Source organism: Microtus pennsylvanicus, chromosome 16 (assembly GCF_037038515.1).
Source record: "Microtus pennsylvanicus isolate mMicPen1 chromosome 16, mMicPen1.hap1, whole genome shotgun sequence".
NCBI lineage: Eukaryota > Metazoa > Chordata > Mammalia > Rodentia > Cricetidae > Microtus > Microtus pennsylvanicus.
The window spans coordinates 4,216,990-4,240,159 of NC_134594.1; the positions used below are offsets into that span (position 1 = coordinate 4,216,990).

At 36.1% G+C, this 23,170-nt stretch overlaps 1 protein-coding gene across 9 annotated transcripts in view; it reads right to left on the reverse strand.

The window, feature by feature from the left end:
- The window catches only part of Nlgn1 (neuroligin 1), an 856,909-nt gene that overhangs the window by 759,002 nt on the left and 74,737 nt on the right, over nucleotides 1-23,170 (reverse strand). For all 9 annotated transcript variants that reach the window (XM_075950399.1, XM_075950390.1, XM_075950402.1 and 6 more), the window contains exon 2: nucleotides 15,165-15,262. The gene's annotated coding sequence lies outside the window, so the exon portion shown is untranslated. The remainder of the gene's footprint in view (nucleotides 1-15,164; nucleotides 15,263-23,170) is intronic.

Sequence of the window (23,170 nt, forward strand, 5' to 3'; positions counted from 1 at the left end):
AGTAGTTGTGAAAATGCCGACACTGGCTTAGCCGCATTAGAATGGTAAGCTTCCCTTCTCCTTAGAAAGGGTGGAGACAAGTACAGTTTTCCATTCTGGGATTGGTTTCTGGATTGAAAATAATTTACTACGGGTAAAGGCAAAGTTCAATGCTGCAAATGTGTGGCAATCCATCACATGGCAGGAGGTAACAAGGAAAATATTCTGCCCAATCCCGGGTTCTTTCCACATTAATTTCCAGACAGGACCCAGAGCACACATCCTACACATGATTTGTGAAAGGAAGACTCTGTGCTCTCTCTAGGGCTCCTCATCTCCTGCCAGCCCAGGGAACAAGATGAGTTGCTTTTTATAACGACAGGGCATGGAGATAATTCATCAACTGGAGAGCACAAACAATCCTTTATTCGGCAGGATAACAAAGGTTATTTAGCTTCTGGCATCTACTATCGCTCTTGCAAGATCCAGGCCCAAGAGCCAATATGATAATTAATAAATTTCCAACATCTGGGCAATAAAACAATTTTTTATGAATGTTAAACAATGCCAGTGGCAAATGAAAACCGCCCCTTCTCATATTTATCTATCTGAACCCTTCATTGCATAGACAAATCCCAGCATGTCTGGCTATAAAAGTGGGGATAGAGATGACATACCAGGAAGACATCACACAGTTGGGGAAATCCAGACTGTTAAGTGTCATTTAATCATACGGACAGTGCTGACATTATCCACTGAAGCTAATGGAGACTAACCGTTGCCAAGAATAGAATATTAAGGTAAATGACAGGTGTGTGGCATCAATCATCCGAATGAATAAGGGAGGTAAATGTAAAAAAATAAAAAGAATGGGAGTCTCAGTTTCTCCCACTATCAAAAGACATTTTTATATTTTCATGAGAACACGAAATTGTAACTGTGCAAATGGATATGGTTTGAAAACTGAGAGAAGTGATAATATATATTATCACGTGTGTGTCCCCAGAATATATGTCCCAAATTTATATGCTTATATTCTGAATTATTGGGTTCCCTACCTAAACTCATATCTTGAATATCACCTTGAGTGTGCTCCTTTTGGGGGTTATGTATTAGGATTAGCCTAGAAGGTCAGAGTCCTCATGAGTGGGATAATGCCCTTTGAAAGGAAGCCCAAGAAGTATTTACTCCTAACCTGCATAAGGGTATACGGAGACCCGAGCTAGGAGGAACAGAAGGTGAGTCCTCATTAGACACCAAATGTGCTGACAGCTTAACACCCAGAACCTCCTCTCAGGGAAACTTTTCCAATGTGAGAGTCTTCTACTGCTTCTAAGACACGAGTTCCAGTAGAGTGTAAGAGCAGAGTTCAATAAGATGGGGCAATGGAAAGTCTGAAAGGATCAAATCTTAGAATCCAGTTCAGTACTCATCTATTGGAAGTTGAAGTTATAGCCCCTAACATAAAATAGTATATGAATACGCTTCTGATCATGGGAGTTACACAATACACTCTCACAGAACTGCTAAGGGAATATAAATGTAGCCTGTGGTATTAAGAATAGTTTATGAGACAGTATAACCAGCACACGTCATAAATCCTGCTTAGCATACACTGCAGTTTATGAAAGAATCAATAGATGCAAATTGAAAACAACATATCTTGAAATAAAAGGGGTTGTATTTAATTGAATTAAAGTATATTAGCAAGAGAAAATGTGCTCACATGCATGACGTTGCTCCTTGGTCTTTAATTAATGTATCTGGCTGTAAGCAATGGCTCTTCACTCATTTTTATTGGTATTCACCATTAAATATTTACATAGAAATTATATTTTTGTATGAAATCTTTCAGAAATTATTAGTATTAAAGACATGCTATAACAAAATTGCCGTTTTCCACCATGATGCATAATTCACTAGCACACCAATCGATAAAATAGGTTTATGCAAGGATAATCAGAGAAATTTTCTTTTCCTTGCTAATATCCTATTTTTAGTTCATTTAAGCTTTGTTTACATAATTGTAAATTCCTTAACAATCTGTATATAATCACAATTTATAACAAAATATATATTCAGCTATATGCCCAGGAACATATTTTATTGACAGAGTTATATAATCAATGGAACTTGAAGTTAAGTGAATCTATTAATTGTACACTATGCTGTGAAAGCTCTGGGTTGTGCTATAAAAATCCATAGACCACAAGTGAGAATTATCAGTTTTTCATTTTTTTTCATTCACACATTCAGATAAAATCAATTGAAACTTGTAGTAAGTACTCAGTCAGCTCTTATCCTATATAAACATCAGTATCTGTGCTTTAGTCTGAGTGGTATTTACCAAATATCTCTATGATCAATATCACTCTAGTTGCCCTTAAAGACAGAAATGCAAAAGCCTTGCCATGGGGAACCACAAGTTCCTAAGGTTTGTTCTCCAAGAGGGCGCTAAACTTCCTTGGTACTGTAGAGAACGCTGATTGACAACTGGGTTCCTATACTGCTCTGTAGTTTTCTTTTCCGGATTGAACCATAGGTGTTGGCACATTGCTCATAATTTTCTGGTACTAAAACACTAATGTTGCTCAGATCATCATCTGAAGTCTAAAACAGGATAACTTCAGAAGATTCTGTGCTAACAGAAAGATGCCAGCCTTGGTAGCCAAGTTAAAGGACAAGTAGTGTGTAGAAAGACACAGTGACATGGGAGTAAGTCCAGACCTTCTCTCTGTTCAGTTTCTAGACTTTCCTTGATCAAGTCTATACATAAAACAATCACCCAAAGTGTTCTGTCTAAACAAATAATCAATACCTTATTCACCATCTACTGCATTTGTCTCCTCAAAAGAACAAAATATTCCCATTTAGTTCATCAGTCCCATCCAATATGGCAGACATGGTGTCAAGAACAGGCAGTTAAAAGTCGGTTACAGCTCTACATTTCTCCCCAGTGTATAGAAATTTGAAACCTAATGTTTCTATTAACAAGCAAACCTGTCTCAGGATCACACACACTCAGGAATGAAAGCTGAGGACTTTTGTTTGTTTGTTTGTTTTAGTAATTAGCTAGTTTAAATCACAAATGTCAGAGATTTAGGGAAGAGCTCTGCTTATGCAGCTCCTTCCCAGGAAGAACTGACTGTGTGTGATCTGTGTGTTTCATGTGTCTCTCATCTATCACTGGTTTTACATGTTTTCCCATACATCAGACTTAAATGCAAAAAGTCCATCTGCAATAGAAGTCTATAGTATTCACGGGTTGTTAGTGGAATACAAGGTCTTGAGATGTCAATCCTACCACTGCTGTGAAAATATCGCTCAAGAAAACGCACATGAGGTCTGTCACATGTGCACTGCTGCCTTCTACACAGGTGCTGTATCTCAGCCCCTTCTGTTCTATGTGGTTTCAAAGTCAGAGTTCAACCATTTTAGGTGAAATGCTACTGGAGGTCCTGACCGCCTTCATTTCTGCTACTCCATAGACTTTTAAAACTCTATATCTGTCATAGATACGTGTCTGTTGGGTGACGCTGCTAAAGATTAAGAAAGAAAGAAGACTTACAGACAAAAATACCCAAATAGAAACATCCGTAACCTCGTTTACAGGAGGTTTGCAGCTAAGTCCTAAGAAAACAGTGACAATGACTCAAAGCTACTCTTAGAACGGCTGGCTTCAAAAGTATTTAGGTCTACATACATTTTGACTGTGAAAGTGAAGAATTTACCTTGTTAGGTTGTTCCATATGAAAACTGCTAACAGATGTATCCCTAAGATAGAAAACTGAGAACGCCGGGTGTTTATCTCCTTTCACATCACGAGGCTTTTGAACACTGAAATTAGATGTTTCCCGACGTGCTAAAGCAAATCCATCCTCCTAAGATTAACTTGATGGGAAATATGTCTAATCGATTCATAATTTTAACAAAAAGTATATGCTACAGTAATATTTTAAAATTCAAAATATATACTAAAGAAAACTCATTGTATCGTATATGTCGTAATTTCTTATGTTTTCAGGTTTTCCTGAGAGTTTTGGCACTGTTGTTATCTAGTTGTGATTTTTACTTACATATCTAGATTTTTAGTAAGGGAAAAATATGAAAATCTGTAACTATGTAAATACCATTCATAAGTTAGATAAGTTACATTCATAAGTTAGATTTGAATGAAGGGGAAACGTAGCAAACCTGTAAAGCAAAACAAATTGTGTGGAACAGCATTAAACAGAATGAAAATGGATCTTAAAATTTCTCTTCCAAGTGTCTAAATGTTAAAAATACTGTAATTTCTTTTATTCATATACATATATTCTTATTTAATTTTTGTATATTTGGCAACAGCACTGTTTTTATCACTTAGAGGTTGTTAGGTTATGTTCAAGGTCTGCAAAGTAGCTTGTTTAGTAGTAGGAGAGCAAATTTTATGAGGAAATTTTTATGAATTTTCTGTCTATATTCTTTATCATCAACCCTACAAAGGAAAAAAGTGAACATATTCTAGAAGTGCCTTTTTTTTAAGACCTTGTGATGAGTCAGAAAGCTTGAAGGTCATCAGTTTTCAGAGAATATTTTTTGTGTTTGTTAACACTCAAAGAAGACTCTTTTGGTTGTGGGCTGGGTGGACAGCAGCAGCCACGAGAGCGGCAGAATGGATGATACACAGTCCTCAGTCAGAGTCACGGCTGAGCTTCACTGGGTGCTGTCCCTCCCATCACCGCCAGTCTCCAGAGTCCAGCGGAGAGGTCCTGGAGAATTGTGTGCCTATAGAAACAAGTGCAAGCACTGTGGGCTTCTCCCTTAATGAAGAGGATAAGAATATAAGATCTGTATCTCAAATGAGACAGGCTAATGATCTTTAGTTACCAGTTGGCCAAGAAGCAGAGGCAAAACTAGAGCAGAGAGCTCCAAAGAGAAAACAATTACAGAAAGTCGCCGGGAGAAATTTTATGTTTCTCCATCCAATGCCACTGTATCTGGCTTTCTTAGTTACAGAGTTAGGTTTTCCCAGAGAGCTTAGATGAGGTTCAAAGATTACATAGGGAAGTACCCCTGTATTATACTACCTTCTTATTGTAGCTTCTGACATCTAAAATGATAACAAGAAGAAAACAGGAAAAACAGTTACTAAACCTAATAAATCCACCCAAGGCCCAATAGAATCTGTAATAAACATCATATGCATGTTACGATATAAGTGTGACATTAGATGATTCACTGACTGTATGAGAGAGATGTATATACATATAACGAAAAAAGTGCTGACCATAAAACTAAATGCTGTGACCGAAAATACAAAAATAAGGAAAAAAGGGCCAAGGCAAAATAGAACTGCGGCTAACAAATACTCTTCCAGTAGTGATGTGTGAGCCACTAAAAGCAGACAAAAGAGCACTAAAGCAGATCTTTCGTATTGGCAAACACACTAGCCTTCTAGTTGTCCTGAAGACAGGATTTTACAACACACTAATTCTATCCTTGTTGTTTATTAGTCACCTGATATGTACCTCTCAATGGATACCTACTATTTCCTTTAATCAATGGGGCAGCATGAAGGAGCATTGATGCCCTCTGTTATAGCTGAGTAAACTGAGCTATGGCTGAATAAATTACCCACAGTCACACAATGATGTGAACAAAAGAGCCAGCAATCCATTCTGGATATGCTGCTGCAATGCCATTTGCTTTCCTCTGTGGAATTTGGCACATCCCAGGAAAAGCAGACCTTCAATAAGAGGATGCAGTTCTTAGGGTCAGGATGAATTCACTGTAGACTGTAGAAAGAAATATTTAAGCAATACGTTCTTAGGAAAGCAAGAAGACAAACACTTAGGAAAAATTCCAGTAAAATAAAGGAAAGCACAAGACAAATGCTCCACATGAGTAGCGACCAGAGAGGGCTCAGTTGAAACCAAAATGAGGCACCTCGTTGCCCCTGTCAGAGCAGATGCTATCTGAGAGTTCCTAAATAAAATTGCTAGCAAGGATAGAGAAATGGGAATTCTTGAACAATGTCAGTGTAAATGTAAACAACTGAACCACTAAAAAAAAAAACAATATGAATGTTCTTCAAAAAGTCACATGGTTTTCATATCTCTGCAATTCCAAAGGAAATAAAATCATCTCATAAAACATAGTTCTGCTTTTTCACGCTTCTAAATCACTATCCACTGTAGCCAAAATAAAGAATTGACATAGTTATTCATTAATGAATGAAGGCATTAAAGAAAATGTGGTCTGTATTCAAAAAGGAATGTTATATTCTTGTATAAAAAGATTAATATCCTTAAACTTCAGACAGAAAGAATGGTGTTAGAAAGATGAACTTCCTTTTCTTAAAATAAAGTAGAAACAGGAAGACGAATCTTGTGCTGTCTCTGAAATGTGGGAATGGAGAACATGGTCTCAAAGCAGAGAAGATCAGAACACTCATCACGAAAGACTAGAAAGAGGGAAGAAGAGGAGAAATAGGAAGTGGGGCAGGTATAAAATAAAGGCATGAGGAATCAGTTTAAATTTAGATCTGCAGCACAGAGCTGAGATTTTAGTTGGTAATAGCCCATTGTATATTTTGTGAAAAACTAGAAGTTAATTTAAGATCTCTGAACATAAAGGGATTATCAGATATAAAGCTAATTACCTTGATTCGATACCTATGTATTATATGAACATATTAAACATAATATTGTTCTCAATAATTATGGAAAACACTACACTACTTAAAAATTACTGACCATAAGAAGTGAAAACTGTTGTATAAAGAAAAACCAAGGCCTGGCTACCTGGGTCCTTGCATTTTTCTTTCATCTGGGTGAATTCAGTTGTCCCTTGCCAACCGTCCAAGGGTGCTCACACAGCTCCTCTACTCTCAGTATCGCAATGTGGTGATGCCTCTGCAGACATCGTTCATTCAGAAGCTCAGTTTCTTGTGACCCACGACACAGTGAGCCTTAACCATTTTTTCTCCTCATCAGAATAAGTGTGTTTAATCCCCTATAGTAGAAGTGAAAAAGGTAATATAAAAGAATTAGTTTTCTGTTAAGCAATATGAAATTACACATGCTGTAGGGCTCAGTGTGACTTCAATGTCTCGGCTTTAGCCTCAGGCGAGAAGGGCTTGTGATGAAAAGGAATGTTTCGCTGGCAGCACAGAGCGTTTGGAAAACCCAAGTTTTGAGTTTGGCTGTAGGACCCTTTTCACTGAGACCCTTGCTAGAGAAACTACAGTCTTCTTTCTCCAATGAGGGTTTGTATGGCTGTGGTGTACCACCATCACCAAAGGCAACTTTGGGGGAGGAAGGGTTGATTTGGTTTACACTTCTGCATTTTAGTCCAGGATTGAAAAGATTCAGAACAGAAACCCAACAGCGCACAAACATGGAGAACAGAGCAGAGGCCAGGGAAGGGTGCTTTTTACTGGCTTGTTCTTCAGGACTTGATCAACCCATTTTCTAATAGAACCCAGAGTCACAAGGCCAGGAATGGCCCCACCCACAATGAGACGGGTCCTCCTCAACCAATCACTAATGAATAAAATGCCCTACAAGCTGTTGACAGTCTAACCTTAGGGAGGGGCTTTCTTAAGTGAGGATTCCTCCTCTCAGACAGCTTTATCTTCTTTCAAATTGACATAAAAATATTGAGCACACTTCCTTAAAGAATTTTTTCTCAACACTCAATCAATGACTTAGTATTTAAAAACAAAACAGGAAACTTCAGGATTCTTTATGATTTTGTGAAATGGATTCATTGCCAACCTGGTCAAAAAGAAAGCACTTTCCTAGGGTAAAGTTTTAATTCATTAAATGAACAAAAAAATTCTAAAATTCTGCAATAAGCAGGCCTACTCATCAATATTTTAATTAAGCTGAACTTGTCATGACGTGGTTTATGTGTCTGTTAGCACTGTGGTAAGATACCATATTATCAAGCGACAAGAGTTTGGTGATGAAGTTGCTTCTCTGTTTTCTAAAAGCAGTGGTTGAAAAGGGCCATCATTTACTGAGAGAGAAAGGGAAGTTTTGATGCAATTGAGTCATTGTGTGAGTAACATACTTCTGAAGTTCTAGAAGGTGGGTAGAAGGAAAAATAGAGAATGAGAAAGTGGAAAACTTGTTTCTTCCCAGAGAGGCCTCTATAAAACCTGTGTGACAGCTGGACAATGTAAATGTCAAGTGAGAAGCTAAGAGTTTGAGCATCCTCACACTACAGAGCACATAAATCATGGGAACTCACCTGGCTACTGTAGTTTTGTTCTTGTAAGATCATATTTTAAATTATTGGTTGGTAAAAAAAATAACTGAAGTAAAGTTGATGCAAGAGAAATAAAGACATTAATGATTTCTAGGGATGCTCAAGCTTAAATATGAGCTATCAGCTGAGAGGTCTTAGAAGATACTCTATTCCACATGGATCAAGCAAATGTTTCATACATATGTTGTGTATCACGAACAAATAGCAAGTGTATGGTTCACACTCAAAACTAGAAACAGCATTCTTCACCATCTACCGAAAAACACCCTCACGAGCAGGGAAAAGATGTGCACTGGGGAGACTAAGAAAATACAAGCAGAGCGCAGAGACCACGGATGTTTGCCTGGATCTGCTGAAAGGAAGAAGCAGTGGTGACTGAATTGATTGTTTCTCATCATCAAGATTAATTGGCAGTTTGTGACACATGTGTGCCATTATAGACCTCCTAATTACCACATCTTTGATGTTGCCATTTTTCCGTTTGCAGCCAGTAATTCATGTGTGTTATTTCTTCTATTTCTAACACAAAAGAAAGGAAGGGCGGTGAATGGAGTATAATGAGGAAAAGAGAGAAGAATCTCAGTTGGGGTTCCCATCTAGACACTCTCCCTGAGTTTCTCATAAAAGATGAGAATTACCAACGAGAATCAGATTTACAGTGCTGCATCCCATAGCACCTAGGAAACAGCATTAAGTCATTCAGGATAATTAGAAACTGGTAAACTAACAAATTAATAACTTATCCCCAGGTGGCCTCAAAAAGATAATACTGTTCCTGCAAAGTGACAAGAGCTCCCGGGGAAAACCACAGGCACTAGGAATGTCAGGTCCCATGATGTCCCGGGGAAAACTGCAGGCACTAGGAATGTCAGGTCCCAGGATGCTCCCATGATCCCAAATCATCAACAGTCTTAAAATACAGGAACACAAATGGTTTAATTCCCAAAGTAAAATGTTTTACAGAAAACATATTTATAGAAATCGTTCTCATGAACAACTTCATTTTTATAAATTATCAGATGACAACAAGAAGCCTCTGTGCATTATCTCATGCTGTTCAGTGCTTGGCTGGAAGCCCAGAAGAGGGTCATGCCTTTATAATGATGAAAATGCAACTATAAACCATCCAAGGCTTTAGAAAACGCTGCTAAGCACCAAGAAAATGAGGTTCCTACACTGCACTGTACAGAGTAGGCACTCAGCAAACATTTGCTAATGAATTTATTCGTTGTCATGTTGCTTAATTCTTGTGTATTTACTCTAGAGAGCTTCACAAAAATCCTAAGTATCCAAGACATTGGACATGAGGTTCAGTATACTGTGATATCTCACGTTAGTCCTCTGATGTCTTCCCAGCTTATTTGTTAAGTAAGGTTAATATATATATCTATGTGTGTGTATATAAATATATATACATTAGTACATATATACTTCATGTTAAGGATGAGGAACAAATAAGATATTTTTGTGCATCTATAAATTGTATAATATAAAATGATTTTAATGTATTTATATTTTTATAGATAGTTATTAATTATATTATAATTAATATGTAATTAAGCTTAAGTTTGTTTCACAATAAGCAACAATTCAAGCACAATCAGTAACCAAAATCTGGAAGCATATTTTAGCTTCTGTGGCAATGATGACCACACTTTTTCTAAATATTTAAACATGGAACCAGCCCCCACATTATGAAGGTGTTGAGAACGGAAGGCTATAAGAGCCAGATTATTTATATATACATATATATATATATATATATATATATATATATATATATATATATATACATATACTGATGCAGACATCCAGTATGACTCAGCTAAAACATGGCTGACACCAGACATGGGGGCGTATGAGTCAGCACAACTTAGCTGATACCAGATGTCCAGGGAACCCCCAAGGAAATAGTGATGTAATCTGTTACAACACTATTTTTGGTAGAGCACTATTTTTGTGTGATTCTGCATACTTACAGCCTTGAGATGAGGGGCTTTAGCCTGAACTGGAGGCTTTGTCAGCATGCCTACATGTGTTTGTCTGTAGACCTGTTTGCTAGCTTGCGTTGGAGGGCCTGCCTACAACTGCCTGCCTAGAGACCTACGTGTTGGTGAATAATTTATTTCTTGTCTGCTGGTGACTCCACAGAATTTCCAAGTTCTTAGCTTTCTGTCACCTTCCTGTTTTGCTGGCAAAAGGACATGGCCTTCACAGAGGGCCACATGGGAAATAGGTCACCTTATTGATAGAACAGAAGGTATCAATTCTAATCAGACAATGCCATTTGCTATTTATTTTTCCTAGTGTTCTATATGAAGTTTCCAGAGGTTAGAAAAAACCTATTATATAGTAGACAAAGAAAAGAAACTGATTACATAAAGAGCAACCTTAGTTTAATCGGAAATTTTGAACACTATATACAATCTCTCTCTCTCTCTCTCTCTCTCTCTCTCTCTCTCTCTCTCTCTCTCTCTCTCTTACACACACACACACACACACACACACATTTCCAAATGTTGAAACATTGTATCTGCATGAGGGAACCATTAGCTGAACCTGTATACAGTACCTCATGTTCCTGGGAGAAGTCTATTACATATATAGCTTGTTATAGCACTAACCTGAAGCCAATTTAATAGTGCCATTTAAGGGTTCATACACAAATGAAGGTATCACATCTCATTAACATTTATTTATGTACGTAAAAGTCTCTATAAAAATTTCCAGGGACAAGAACCCACTGTTCATGACCAAAACTTCAAAATCATATATGAATATTGAAAATCAGAATATACATTCTTGATATTGCTTTTAAAGTGAACCATCTCCTGAGTAGATCGGGAGCATGGGGACCTTAGGAGAGGGTCAAATGGGAGGGGAGAGGCAAAGAGGGAAGCAGAGAAACTGCAGAGCTCAATGAAATTCAGTTAAAAAAAAAGAAATGCAGAATTACCTGGTACATAATATGTTTCTCCCATTCCCTCAGAAATAGATCAAACCGCTGAAACCACTAATAAGAATGATGAAATTGGTTGGACTTTATAACAAAAACAGTTGCTAAAATAAGAATTTGAAAAGAAAAGAATTTAAAAATAGAAAAAAAATTGGCAACACCTTTGGGAAAAAATAAAACAATTATTAATATAATTGTTAATACATAGAACAAAAAATAAGAAAAACATTGAAGTAAACTTAATAATGAAAAAAATCATAAAATTATAAAATCTTTAGGTAAGTGAGTAGAACCCAGTTTTAAATGTTTGATAGACTTTGTTTAGTTATTTGTCTATTTTTATTCATTTTTAATTGGTAAGATCTTATAATTTTTGCTTTTAAATTCATAAATATTTTCATCAGTTAACAACCTAGAATTTTCGAAATGAGAAGACTGATATAGAGAAACTTTTCTTGACTTACAAATCAGTCTGTGACTGTTTCATAATGCAAATGTAAATATATGGTATTTGGTTTGTTCTGTGAATATATGTTATAAAGTACATATGTTTGTATAAATTTGGCCCTGAGATAGACACAGAAGAAAAGTGTATGACAGCCTGAGAGATGATTTCTATGGATCTACCCATGCTTAGAAGAAAAATAAGGCTTCCTACAGAAAAAAATAATTATAAAAACAAAAATCTTTTGTGTAGAGAAATGGAGTAATTGGTACTCACATAAAACCACATGTGTTTCAAATGGGGAAATATTTAATGAACAAATTTTCATCTATGCACAACATCCCAGACTATCCTAGAAGTTTGCAACCCAAACTGTGAATATTGGAAAAGTGGAGTCAGCAGCATTGTGGAGGAAGACATGGTGCAGAAACCTGAAGCAGCCCACATCCTCTCTCTCTTGTGCTGGAAATTCCAAGTATCCACAGGAAAGTTAGCAAAGAACCTTGAACATTACCATACACAAGTGACTCCCATCCTGTAGGTCTTGACCCCCTTGGGGGATTACATATCAATTGTCTTGCATATCAGATGCCTAAATATCAAATATTTATATTATAATTCATAACACTGCAAATTTGCAGTTATGAATAAAAAAATAATTTTATGGTTGGAGTTACCACAAAATGTGGAAATGTGTTAAAGGGATTTTAATTTAATTTAGACTTTAAAAGACAAGGAGTTAAAAAGAATTAATTAAAATCAGTAATATATAAAAATGTTAAAATGGTTTTGCCTGTATTAATAGAAAAACCAAAGATATAGAATTAAAAAATTAAGCAAGTCACTAAAATAAGTAAATATAAAACTTATAAAGTAAAAATTGAAAGCAGAAATATCTAAATGTAAAATCTTAAAACAAGATATTTTTATTCATGAATTCTACTAAACAAGTACAGAGACTAAAAAAGAAGTATTCCCAATAAAATCATTTTCTGATAATAGAAAAGTTTTAACAATTATGGGACAAAGTTTACTTTGTCATAAACCAGAATAAGACATTGTAGTAATAGATATCTCAAATTAATAGCCTTAATTAATATTGATGCATAATCCTTTGAAAATCCTATTAAATTAAAATCAGCAACATCCAAAGCAAGCAAGATTCACACAAGGAATGCAAGGTTGGCTTGATAGTTGAAATTAATTGGTATGCAATTCATGATATTAACAACTATGAATAAAAATGAAAGCCAGCAATCAATATATTATTTTCAAAACTGTGAAATGGTTATAAAAAGAAAGTCTATGACTTAAAACAATAAAAAATGAATTTTACTAAAATAATTGTATTTTATCTTTTAGATTTCCAAGACAATCTGTATGAAAACAAGTGGGTATTGATGGGGACTCACCCTGTCAAGCCAACCAGGTAAACAAGTGCTAGTCAATGTCTTTCTATGTAAAAGACAATAAACTCATATGTTAGTAAGCCCCTTATAATAAAACAAAAGAATGAAATATAATGATAATACTTGCAATTCTAACTACTTGGGAAGCTAATAGTGAGCTTGATACCATCCAGGGAGTGTAACAGAACAATATCAAAAAAAAAAAAAATCTGGGGTTTACAATCTACTTAACTATCCAAAAAAAATGTATCATAAATATTTTCTCCTTGTTCTAGAAACAAACAATAATATCTGCTTTGAGGACATTTTATTTTATGCCAGACATCCTAGTTAACAAAGTAAGAAAATTAATATAATCACATAGAAAGTAAGGGAAGAGATAGAATGTGTTCTTCATGGTCAACCCAATTATCTGAATAAAGAAACAGAAAAGGAATCTATTTAAAGGACAGCCCCAGCATCTCTAAACTTACAAAATAGATGCATAGTCAGTATGAAATACAAATTGTATCTGCACAGACCTGTGACAAACTCAATACTAAATAAAATCCATAGTGACAACTCCATTATGTGAAGTATTAAGGGGTAAACTTAAACGTAATGGGTGATCTTAAAAAATCCATAAAAGAATGAAATCTGCACATCAAAGTCAGGTATAGACACACAAGATCAAAGTTCACAAATCAATGTGCCATGACCACAAGCTAGAAGACAGCTGCTCTCTGAAATCAATTCGCAGGTTAGGTGCAACCCCAATAAAATCATTGCATCTTTCTCTGCAGACATTGTCAAAGAGACTGTGAAATCTATTATCTATATACAGAGGGCTTTGAACACCTGAACCAGTTTTGAAAACCCATTAAATGACTTGTAGTGGCTGATTTTAAGATTTAGTATACAGACAATAATCAAAAGGGTCTCTGACCAGCACAAAGTGAGACACAGAGATCAATGGAAGACAAAAGCAACTTCAGTGATAGATTGACACCTTTTCAGGCAATTGATTTTTAAGAAAAGTGACAAGAAAATTTGATGAGAAAGCAGATGGCCTTTACAAGAAATTATACTGGACTAATTGCATATTCAAGGGAAAAAAATGTTGTCTATGACCTGTACCTCACAGAAGCACAAGAAAACATATTATAAGTGGTGCTAAGATTTAAATGCATAAGATCAAAACTGAACCCTACAAAATAAAACAAGAGAAATTCTTTTGACTTTGAACAAAGCAAATCTTTTAAATATTGGACATCAAAATAACAAAGTTACAAAGGAAAGTATGATAAATAATACATCCCCAAAACCAAAACCTACCTGCCATGCACCAATGAGCCAAAGAACCTACAGACTAAATCTCCAGAACAAAAAATAAATTAATTAAAAAGTAAAATATTTGGTTTTCAAAATTTGCCCTCTGAAATATAGTTTGGGGCTGATAATATAACTCGAGGTAAAGGGTTTCCCTTGAAGGCTTGAGGACCTGAATTCTATATCCAGAAACAAGATTGATTTTTATAAGCTTTAGTTGCTTGACCACATGCATAATCCAGGAGACTTCGAACCACAGAGAGGGAGTTTCCTGGGACCCAGTTGGCAAGCCCCAGTACATAAGGGACTGTCTTAAAAATAAGATTAAAGGCACCCAAAGAACGAATGCTAACTTAGTCTCAGTTGATGGTAGAGGGAAAAACACACAGCTATGGTAAGCTGAGAGTGTGAGCAGAAGCATTTCCCAGAGAAGACCAAAACAAACGGTTGGTTACACAATACCAAATGGTCATGACATTATAGAGACTGAGCCGACTGTGTTTCTGTGCTTAGAGATACACACACACTGCACACACACCAGTATATTTGTGTATGTGTGTATATGTTTGTATGTGTGTATAATATACAACATATATCATACATGCACACACCCCACAACAACTACCACTATCACCATCATCACTACCAGCAGCATCAGCAGAAACAACAATTGCAAAAGAGAGACCATGAAACTGATAGACAGCAAGAAGAGAGAGATCTGCTGGAGGGTTTGTTGGGAAAGGGGGAAGGGAGAACATTGTAATTACATATCTTATAGCATTGTAAATTAATAGTAAAAGATGATACTCACAAACTAGAACAAGCTCCATGATTTCGATGCCATGAAAGTTCATAGATTCTAGCAAATAAATCCAGGCAGAGGAGCAGACCTTGCCATCAGGTGATTTTCTGTATGAATCACAATGGAAAATAGCAGGTTAATTTGATATTTATGTGTTTTTGGACTTTTATAATACCCTCCTTTGGTGCTTGTGACATCTGAATTAATAAACTTCAACGTTTTAGAAACTTTCCCCAGCATACTTGGAAAAGAAGAATGTTGCCCTGATGTGTATAAGTGTGCCCCAAATCCTACAGTAAACATAAAACAATGCTGCAATTCCTCCCTACAATAAAGAGAAAATCATCAGCACATATGCATTCCAAGTTTTACTGGAGGCCTATGGATGGCATTAATATGATACACAATATGGATACATAGAGAAATAGATAAATGACAAATAGATGACAGAGATAGGGATATAAATGATAGATAATAATATACACATAAAACAGATAAAAATAACAGCTAAATATATGCAAAACATAAATCATTAATATATTAAACAGAGACAGTTAGATGAGGAGAGATAATTGGTAGGTGGATCATAGATAACAGATAAATGATAGATATATAGAAAGTAAAAGGAAATATCTAATACTTATAGAATTTAAGAGTAATCAAAAAGTTTCTTGGGTAGACCTTAAAATGCAAGTCAATAAGGAAAAATGATGCATCATACCTTATTAAATAATATTCCTACTTACTAAAAAATACCATGTAGAAAATGAAGAGGAACACAGCATGCTGAGAAACTTTAGGTGTTTATAGCTTCAGTTATGGTTGTTGAAGCTGGGAACTGAGATTCAGGAGCTAATTACGGTTTTCTTCCAGCATTCACAAATATTTAGAGATTATCAAGAAAAGATCAAAAGTACAACTCCAATGGCCAAAGAAATAACCTGTGTATTTCAAATAAATTACTTGCCCTACATACCATAAAATTTCTTATTTTTTTCCAACTGGTTGATTGCCAACCTTCTTCTGCACCACGGATGCAGTTCTGGTCTGAGATTTCCACTTAATGATCATGTGATGTCATATAATATTTAGCTTCATTGTGCCTTGATTTCATCTTTGTAATATTTGAGTGATGGGGCAATGTTTTCATGTGTTGTTGTTAGCATAGAAAGAGCTTGTGCGTTTTAAGTGCTTAAAATTTTGCCTCACACATGGTAAACATTAAGAAAAACCTTAGCTATTACAATATTATTGCATACGTACATTAAGTCATGTACATATTTTCAACAGGCAAGCATGAACAGCAGTATGGGAACAACTAATCCTGGATTTTATTAGCAGTCGTCACTGATAAACACAAAGTGCAGTTTGTCACACAGTTTTTGTCTATTAGATATTGAAATGATGCTGTTTTATATTCTTTGTATCAGGGAGCATGTGCAAATGAATCTCACTATTGCTTAGGCCAAGTATGGAATACCCCAGAAGGCAAAGATTCTGGTTCAGATCTCGTAAATGTGCATGGATCGAACTCTCGGGCAAGTGACTGCGCAGCTGTGTGACCTGGGGCTTGATATTTAATGTTGCTGAGATTCGGTTTCTTCATTTGGAAAATGAGGTTGATAACATCCCATAGCCATGTATTTAGGAATAAAAGAAATTTACTATGCATAAAACTTCAGTACAAACTACAGCATGTAATATAAACTCAATAAGGGAAGTCCTAATATTTTACAACTCAAGAAATGGTTACTGTTATCTAAAAGCAAGAACCATTGAAAATAAGCTACACCTGCAGGAAAAGGTCTAGAAAATGTATTGTTCTAGGAGGACATCTAGGCAATAAAAACAGAAACAAGAAAGAAGACCAGAAATAAGGCTGCAGCTTTGCAGGTTCCAGAAGCATTTTATGGGAAAGGAAATATCAGAAGAGAAGAGGGAGAAACACAGACACGGAACGTTTATCTGACATCAGTGATTCAATAGGTTTTACTCCAAGTACCAAATTAAAAAAATAAGAATATTGTAATCAAATTAGAAAAATTTATGGTAATAAAAAACAACACCACACAAGGTAGATTTTATAATTTGTTTGAATGGTCCTTAAAAATATTGGTGCAAAAAAAAAAAACTTAGTACAACTGTAAGGGAAAACCACAAAAGGGAAAATTGAGTTTGACAAATTTAACCCAGGAGTCTTGACATTTGAAGGATAAAACATATAAAAGGAACATAAGAATCTGGAAGGCTTGGGGAGAGTAAATAATAGCTAATTGATATACACAAAACCCCACGCAGAGCAATTGGTGGATTAATATTATTTAAAGTACACGCGGAAACCCTATGAGGTGAACACAAAGGTCGCCTTAGCAAATATTAGAGATTAGTATTATATATAACTCACCTTTCAACAGCAGTAAATCAAAATAACAAAATAGTAATTCCCGAATTCTCATTTAATGGTTTGAAAATTTATAAGTATATCCTTTATTTATAAGCTAAATAAGTTGTAACACAATTTAATAAAATTATAAAGGATAACGAGAAAAATGCATGTTTTCTGGGCTACTTCTATAGCACTACTTAGAAGATGGTTGACAAATTTAAATGTATTTATCAGAGAAGAAGACAAGTTACAGTATAGATATTTATTTTTATTAAAAAAAACCCTGAAAATCAATCTAGCATATTCAGTCCCTCCTGGGACTTCAGCAGACTGCAACTCACCATCCCACAAAGACACATGGAAATCAGGGATCATTTCCAACAGTGTAGGATGCAGAACCAGCCCAGGCATTCAACATGAGAGAAGGAGAAGAAAAGGTGGTATATATGTATGCATGATGGGATTGTAACATGAAGCTATGCCATTTGTAGGAAAATAGAAGCCATCAAGTGCATTTAGCCAGTCTCAGAAAGGCAGGTACCATGTGTCCTCTTATTTGTGGTGGGTAGCTTTTCTATAAATACATAAAATCATGCATGTCCACAAGACTTGAACATCTTCAGGGCAGTAAAAGAGGTTAGCAGAAGGGGCAGGAAGACATGGGAAGATGAGTCCACCACGAAATGTATTCTTGTATAAAATTTTGCATTAAAAAGAAAATAAAACAAGTTAAAATAATGAATTCAATTTCTAACATAAGGTGTTAGAATTTTTCTAAAGCAATATTAATTTAATAACATTCAGAGAAAGGAGGACTTGTTTGAACTTAAATGAAATACGTGTTGGTTTCAATATCCAGGACAAATCAGGCAATGTTTGATTATTTGATAAGAAACTTAGAAAACCAAAGCTCAGCAATGGATGGGGGAGGGAAGTAATAAAGGACCGTTAGAATATGCTTTTGCCTCCCTCCCACCATTGCCTTCAGCTGAGTAATGTCTGCTCTGGAGCTGCAGCGGCTCAGAGCTCTGCTTCAGCCATCTGCAAAAATAAATCAATGCCGGACCTAGTCCTGCAAATGTAGAGACACAAGAGCACAGAGAGGAAAACAACAGCCGTGGAAACTCTTCTCTGCAGATCTTCTTTCTCCAAATGCTTAGACTGATAATTGTAATCTAACGGCTGAGCTTCTGTGTGCTGTGAATACTATTATTTTCTAAGTTTAATCTAAATGGACTATTAGTCTGAACAAAATTTTATTTTTTTCATATACTGGGTAGCTTTATTTCTTTTTGAAACTACATTTATTTTAATTTTTTTATTTCTTAGATCATAATATAATTACATCATCTCTTACTTTTAGATCATAATATAATTACATCATGTCCTCCTTCCCTTCCCTCACTTCATACCCTTCCCTTTCTCCATGCTCTTTCAAATTCATGGGCTACTTTTTTCTTAGTTGTTGCTACATTCATCTGTGTATACATATAATGTTTCATAAAATTTTCTCTGGGAATTCAAATGCAAGCAAAATATCCAACAAGTAACAGATTATTAAAATCTAGAGAAATTCCTAGTGTCGAAAAAAATACTAGACAATGTACAAATAAAACGAGAACTTCGGCAATCTACCTCCATGTTTGGGAAATGTGAAAAGCAGTGGACATAGAGGTCCTACTGAGCAAACATTGCTGCAGCATTTGCATACTTACATTGCAAAAGCTAAGTACTGCTGTAGAATATTCCTTACACTGTGTGAAGATATGTCACTGTGATTGTTTTTAAAAAAGCTAAATGGCTAATAGCTAGGCAGGATTTTCAGGGCAGAGAGAATGCTGGGAAGAAGAAGGATGGAGATATCATACAGACATGGAATGAGTTGAACACAAAAATGGGACAGATAAGAGCTAGTTGAGAACAAGCCTAAGCTATTGGTTGAACATTCATCATTAATAAGAAGTCTCTGTGTCATTATTTGGGAGCTAGCTGGCAGGGCAGAGAAAGACTAGTTACAAAGTCATCTTTGCTTTCCAATGGCCAGTAAAACCACAGCCCCTGAATTAAAAAGCTCTATGTAAAATTTAACCCCTGAAACTGTTTACCTAAAATACTTGTTTGGCCTTGGGGAGAGATTCAAGAAAGTTTTGGATTTTCACATTTTTTAAAATATTTTTGAAACAAAACACAACAGTAGATCCATAAAGAAAACAGTGAAAATAAAGAATCTTAAAATGTGTAAAACAAATTATATGTGCTTTAGTACACTACCTATAAATAGGAACAGAGATCACTTCCTTACAAGCACCGCCTCTGCTCACATCTCCCTCCCTCCAGCATCCTTCCCAGTGCCTGGTAATTGCCATTCTATTCATTTCTGTTTGAGGTGACACATATTTCAGAGAACATGCAATGCAAATCTTGATAACACGATGTATTTCGGTTCCAGTCACCTTTCAGACAATGATAGAATTTGCTGTTTCAGGCTGAATAATACTTAAATGTGCCCTTGTTGTTTATCCACTGAGACCCACAGCACCAGGTGGAGTCCACAGCACAGTCACTGTGAATAGTGAAGAAACGGGGGCAGGCGAGCGTGTCTTCTGAATGCTGCCACCACCTTCTGTGCAGACACACAGCAGAGAGAGAAATGGCCCATGTAATAAATAGTTCTCTGTTCAGTTTTGTGAAGAAACTTTCCTGTTTCCATAGCTCTGTAACACTGGCATTATCTCTGACCGTGTGTCAGCACTGGCTTTTCTACACAAGGTTACCAGCACAAGTTACTCCCTTGTGATCATCGGGTTGGCGGAATGTCACAATAGGTTTAACTTCTACTTCCCTTATTGCTAATGACATTGAGTACTTTCACACACCTGTTGGCTATTTTTCTTTGAGAAGCCTCTATTCAGAACATTTGATGATATTTGGAGCAAATGATTTTGTTGTTTCCTGTTTCTTGCTAAGTTGCGTGGGTACTTTACATAATTCTGATATTTATTTTGTCAGATAAATTGCCAGCACACCCCTCCCCCATGATGCCCGTTAGTTCCGCCGATTATTTCCTTTGTGAAGCTTTTCAATTTGCCATGGTGTCTTGGTAAATTTTTGCTTTAGATTTAAGCAAAATTTTTATATAGCACACTAGCAAAACTACAAAACCTTCCAAAGAATGAACATATGTTCAGAGGGCATAGCAACATCAAAAGTTAACCAAATATTTATAGATGGGCCCTCCGACAAATCAATAAGAGCATCATCCTAAGCAGAGAGTAGAAAGAAAACAAAAGACAATTAAATTGAGATGCTCAACTCCAGCATTATCAGAGATAGTACAAATAGAGCTGGCAATGCCTTAGGGGGTAGTGGTGCCTGCTGCCACACACAGCAGCCTGAGATCAATTCCTGAGACCCACCATGCAAGGAGAGAACCTACTCTTGCAAACTGTCTTTTGACTTCACACATGTGCTTATGGCATGCACCAACACATTAACATGTGAAATGTACTTTAAAAAATTCAATGACGGAAAATTTAAATTTGGAGGAGATGGAGAGAAATAATTCCCATGAATTATTTATTCTAGCGTGAAGTAGTCTATGGTGGACACTATCAAGTAAAATTGAAGACAGGCACGGCCTTGTATACCCATCCACCGACATAGCTTAAATGAATTTAATAGGCTTCCAATGGCTTCAGAAGTAAATATGGGGACTAGGGTTGAACCTGAGTTTGCAGGGTGCTTGTGGAGTGGACACTCTAAGTTCTATTAGTAGTGCTGTAGAAGTTTGGCGTAGTGTTGCCTGACTGCAAACACAGGACTTGGGAGGTAGCTGCAGGAGGATAGGAAATTCAGTTTGCTTCAACTACATACGGAATTCAAAGCTAGTCTGGGCTTCAGGAGTTCTTTGTCTTCAAATGATGTGTATTGTATACGTTCTCATTTAATTATAATAAAAATAGTTTCCCACTTACAAGTTGGATAAATTTTTGTTTCTTATTCTTTTTCCTTGGGTACCTGAAATAGAAAGCACACTCAAGCCCAGGAGTTCAGAACCAGTCTGGACAGCATAGAGAGAGTTGGATAAATGTTTGAAGCTTTTAAAAATCAATTGAGGTCATTAAATATATTTTGTTTTTAAGGGAAAGTTATCATCATTTTATTTGAAATAATAAGACTATTAATATTGTAAATTTTGTGTTAATCATAATATTCTACTCAGTTTGTAACAATAGTGGTAAGCTGCTTGACTTTCATGAAAATTCTTTTAGGACACAAAGGTTGGAAGGGTAATTTTGCATATCTGGTGGAAAATATGGCATTGCCTTTATGGACTGACATGGAAACTAAAATCTCTTTAAAGCTTTTTAATATAATATTTTATTCTTTGGTAATTAAATACATGCCTGCAATGCATTTCAATTCCCCACTGTCTTTAAAATTTCTCAAAATTGTGTTCCGGAGTGCAGAACAAGACTTTCAGAGACAGCGGGGAGGTGACATCAGAAGGATGTACACTCATCACCACCTTTTTTTGCCACTGTCTTTGTCCTAGCTCATGCACCTAAGCCGTGCACACAGATACTGTAAAGTAGGAATTTCAAAGATGCGCAAACTGAAGCAATGGTAATCACCGGCTTCTTCACTGGAGTCGGCCACTCAAACTGACTTATACAGGTCAGTTATACAGGGGTAAATTCTGAGGCTTAATCCTATGTGTGCAACAAGACACCAAACCAAATTTTCCAAAAATATTTCTTCAGCACCTAATTCCTAATGTGGCTTAAGATTATATCCACATAATAGTTATTAAAAATAATTAAAGAAGCCAAGTAGTGTTTGCGCATGTGTTTAATCCCAGCACTAGGGAAGCAGAGACAGGCGGATCTCCATGAGTTCAAGGCCAGCATGGTCTACAGGGCAAGTTCCCGGACAGGTTCCAAAGCTACCCCAAGAAGCTCTGCCTCAAAAACAAAACAAAACAAAAAGAAGGCATTGCCTACCTGTGGTTTCATAGTGTACAATTAATGATCTCATTGTGCTTTCTGTTCTCCTGGTTTGGGGTGAGACTCTCTGCCTCACTTCACCCAGCTACAATCATATTTCTTCACCACTGTATCTGAAATAACCTAGAACAGACACATTCAAGAACCAATATATAACATTCAAAATACCAAAGGAAGGATTCAACCAAGATTAATTGAAATAGCTATGTGGTATTTTGAGATATTTGTGAACTATTCCTATAATTCGCTGCAACTGGAAACTTGTGTTAGTGTATTGGGGGCATGGCAATGGGGGTGAGCTGATATGGGAATCTAAGAGTATTCAAGGCCAAAGACATAGAACAAGGTGGATATAGTCAATATGTTTAATTTAATGCCTCACAATTCCAAACTTATTTTAGAAAGAACTGTTAGAGTCTTCCTTAAGTGTGATAAAAGGGAATTTAGAGATATCGAGATTAATAACAGATAAGTCATGAACACATACGGATAGCTATGACTGGACAATGAGGGAGATGCTTCCACACAGGTAATCAACATTTTCAAAATAGTACACATAGGACCATTTGATCAGTTTGTATTAATGAAATGTAGTCAAATATCCCAAACTGGGGAAGCAATGG